Source organism: Psammomys obesus, unplaced genomic scaffold, assembly GCF_907164565.1.
Source record: "Psammomys obesus unplaced genomic scaffold, mPsaObe1.curated_primary_1811, whole genome shotgun sequence".
NCBI classification, from domain to species: Eukaryota; Metazoa; Chordata; class Mammalia; order Rodentia; family Muridae; genus Psammomys; species Psammomys obesus.
This window is the reverse complement of record NW_026593286.1, coordinates 29,546,770-29,551,045: the sequence shown is the minus strand read 5'-3', so window position 1 is coordinate 29,551,045 and position 4,276 is coordinate 29,546,770. Positions and strand designations below refer to the sequence as shown.

At 44.4% G+C, this 4,276-nt stretch overlaps 1 pseudogene; it reads left to right on the top strand.

Moving 5' to 3' along the window:
* The first annotated feature begins 3,271 nt into the window (after positions 1-3,271).
* LOC129683814 (40S ribosomal protein S6-like) lies at positions 3,272-3,807 on the top strand (annotated as a pseudogene).
* The last annotated feature ends 469 nt before the right edge of the window (positions 3,808-4,276 follow it).

Sequence of the window (4,276 nt, the reverse complement as noted above, 5' to 3'; positions counted from 1 at the left end):
GGCCTGAGATTCTGCATTTCTTTCATGATCCTGGAGGAGTTGAATGCTCTAGATCACAGAGCACATCTAGCTGTGACTGTCAAGGCTGACATGCATTAGGATTCCTGGGAGGGCTTGTTCCAACAGGACTTCTGGGTCCCTGCACCTGGCGAGCCTGCTTCAGCTGGTGGAGGGCGTGGCAGATAACCTGCCTTTCTAATGAGCAAGCGCCTAGGTAATAATGGTGCTTCGGGGTTAGCAACCTTGTAGTTTAAGAACCACTGGTTTAGAAAACAGATGATTATTCTACTTGGAGAAAAAAAATTACTTCGAGATGCTACAGAGAACAGAGGTTGGGAGCTTGCTGGGTTCCAACTTTTGAGATTTTCCTTCTGGTATCGAAACGTATTTAGCATTGCATTTAATGACGAGCTTTGGCATGTCCCATAGGCTTTGCGCTGGCCAAGGCTTGCCATACCCGAAGTAACCATCTAACCTTCCCTGGAGCTCTTGGCCAGGATTTCTGAGGCCAGTGAGATCACGGATCTTGAGTAGATGATCTTCCTCTCAAAATGAAGGTGAAAATAGGGAGACCATTTTAGAAGGTTCTCATTAGGTGTAGTGAAAGCTGACTCATGACTTGGCAGACATTTTTATATGCATGTGTGGACGGCGTGTTTCTGTGCATGCACATATGTATGCAAGCTGTGTTCTTCTGTGCCTGTGCGTGTGAGGGTCATAGGTCAATGCTGAAAGCCTTTCCTCTATTGCTCTTCACCTTATTTTTGCTACAGGGCTTCTCACTGAACCCGGAGCTCCGTGTTTCTGCCAGACTGGGTGGCCAGAAAGCCCCTGGGTCCACCTGGCTCTGCCCCGTCCACCAGGCACTGAGTTTACAGGCATGCTTCTGCACCTGGCTTTTTACATGTGTTCTGGGGATCTGAAACCAAGTCCTCATGCTTATATAGCAAACACTGAGCCATCTCCTCAGCCCTACTTGAATTTTATTTTTTCATGGAGTTAATGTTAATGAGTTTCTGGGTTGGTACAGAAATACTGAAGGAGAGCATGGGTTACATGAATCCTTAACTCACAACAATTGTGTGTGTGTGGTGTTTAACTTATCCATAAGTAAAGAAAATAGAAGAGGCATGGCCACTGAGATCATGTCAGAGACAGGCCCTGTTCCTCTTACTAGGGAAACTCACTTGGATGCTGAGCTGCCATGGGCTACATCTGAGCAGGGGTTCTAGGTTATATCCATGCATGGTAATTGGTTAGAGAATCAGTTTCAGAAAAGTCCCCTGTGCCCAGATGTATTTGGTCTTTGTGGCGCTCCCATCCTCTCCAGATCTTACTAACTCCCCCTTCTTTCATATGATTCCCTGCACTCTGCCCAAGGTTGGGCTCTTTGACCTCCTCCCACCTCTCAGGGAAGTTGTAGCCTTGCTAGGCCACAGAGGAGGACATTGCAGCCAGTTCTGATGAGACCTGATAAACTAGGGTCAGATGGAAGGGGAAGAGGACCTCCCCTACCAGTGGACTTAGAGAAGGGCAGGGAGGAGATGAGGGAGGGAGGGGGGATTGGGAGGGAATGGGGGAGGGGGCTACAGCTGGGACACAGAGTGAACGAACCAATGTCAACCACAAGGGACTGGGTTGTGTTGCAGATTTCTCTGCCCGGATTCATGCAAGAGCCAGAGCGAGTTTGGTTTCTGACCAGATGGCAAGCCTTACGGCTGGCTCCGTCTGCACAGTTCTAAGTTGGAATCCAAGGCTGGCTTTGCTTTAAGACTTGAACGATTCCAAAGGCTTCAGTGTTGTAGATGTCACTGTGAGTCATTTCTTTATGGCTTGTAGAAACCTATCGACTTACAGTAAGGAACTTGGTCCATACTGTCACTAGCATAAAGGATTCAGACTTAATCTTTTCTTAGTTTATCTTCTCATACTATATGTCTTCTGTAGTGACTTCATTCAAGTGTCTAGGTTCAAGTACTTTGTTTTCTTTCTAAGGTACAGATTATGCCTTTGGAATATTATCATATATTTGAAATATTAGCAGATGTATTTTCGGTATTTCCTCCTTCTTGTTTGGTTTACTGTTACACCCTTGTGAAAACAAAAACAAACACAGAATTAAATTGCTGAATTTTCTAGGCTTATGAGGTTCCAGAGACCCTTAGAAGGCTGCAGAGAGGAAGCTGCTGGTCTGTGTACTTAGGCAGTCATGCGCCCTGGTGCCACCAAAGTGGTTTTCCATCTGCATTTGGTATATCAGTCACTTTTTAATTACTTCGACAGAACATTATGACCACGGTCATGGTCATGGTCGTGGTCATGGTCATGGTCATGGAAGAAAGGCTTTATTTTGGCTTGCAGTTCTACAGGGTTGGAGTCCATGATAGCAGGACAGGGGCAGCTGGTAGCAGGCATGGCAGCAGGAACAGGAAGTTGAGAGCTCACATCTCGGACTGCAAGCATGAAGCAGAGAGTCAACTGGAAACTGCATGAGTCTTAAAATTCTCAAAGCCATCCACAGTGACATACTCCAAAATGTCCATACCTCCTAGTCTCCTCAAACAGTGCCATCACCTGAAGATCATAGATGGGGGACATTATCATTCAAATCATTACAGGTGGAATATTAGTAGGAAGAGGAATCTTTGGAACTAGGGGAGGTGGCTCAGTTGGTAAAGTGCTCACCACACAAGCATGAGTACCCACAATCCCAGCACTGTGGGTGGAGTTGGGGAAGAGACAGGAGGATTTCTAGGGCTTGCTGCCCAGCCCAAGGCTAGCCAATCAGTGAACTCCAGGGTCAGTCAAAGACCCTGTCTAAAAAGGTGAAGAAGCAAATAGGAAAACACTGCTGCCAATCTCTGATCTGCACAGCCATGCGCACCTACCCACTTGCACACATACAGAAACACACGCGTGCGCACACACACACACACACACCCCACAGGAATCTTAGAGAAATTAATTTGGTCTTTACTTAATCAGCAAATAAACTTATACATATCTGAAGTGCAAAACTGATGTTTTGGTCAATCTGTTGTACCATTCAGACACGGATATATTGGGTTTTCCATCTTGTAATAAGAATTTTGGTTTGTTTTCCAAGTGAACAGAAAGTGCCAGAACTGATGCTAAAATCTGGGTCGTTTAGAAATTTTCTACCTGCTGATATCAAGTCAAGAGTCAAGAGCCAATAAGGTAGCATTCCTCTCTTCAACTCTTTTTTTTTTTTTTTTTTTTGTGGCACCTCTAGGGAGTTAGGCATGTCATGATGAAGACGAACATCTCCTTCGCAGTCACCAGCTGTCGGGAGCTCACTGAAATGCACAATGAATGCAAGCTATGTGCTTCTCATGAAGAGCACATGACAATGGAAGTAGCCGATGAAGCTCTTGGTGAAGAGTGGAAGAGTTACGTGGTCTGAATCAGTGGTGGGAACCACAGACAAGGTTTCTCCATGAAACAAGGCATCTTGACCCATGATAAGAGTGTGCCTGCTACTGAGTAAGGGGCATTCTTGTTATAGACCAGGGAGAACCAGAGAGAGGAAGAGCAAGTCTGTTCAAAGATGCATTATGAATGCCAATCTGAGTTTTTTCAACTCAGTTATTATTAAAAAAAAAAAAAAAGGTGAGAGGGATATTACTTGATGGATATTATTGTGCCTCAGCCATTAGGCACTAATGAACTAGTAGAATCTGAAAGCTTCTCAATCTCTTTAAAGGGGATGATGTCCACTGATGTGCTGTCAGAAAGTCCTAAAACAAAGAAGATGAGAAGCCCAGGACCAGAGCACCCAAGAGGTAGCGTCTTGTTACTCCACGCGTCCTGTAACACAAGTGCTGACATATTGCTCTGAAGAAACAATGCACTAAGGAAAATAAGGAGGAGGCTACAGAATGTGCTAAGCTTTTGGCCAAGAGAATGAAGGAAGCCAGAGACAAATGCTAAGAACGGATTGCCAAGAGTCGTAGGTTGTTCCCCGCTGAAAGCTGCTACTTCTGATCGGAGTCCAGTCAAAAATAAGTCTTTAAGAGGAACAAAAAAATGGTTGAACCCTGAAGAAAGAAAGACAGAGAGGGAGAGGGGGAGAGAGAGAAACTAAGATTAATTTTTATTTTCAGTTGGAATAAGAACCAACAGGAAACCTTAGGACATTCCATTTCCATTAGTTGTTAAAACTGATATAACAGTTTATAACATTTTATGTATTACAACTGCAAAAGAAAATAGATATCTAATACTAAGAAAAATCCCTATATTTTCTTCTGGTTGT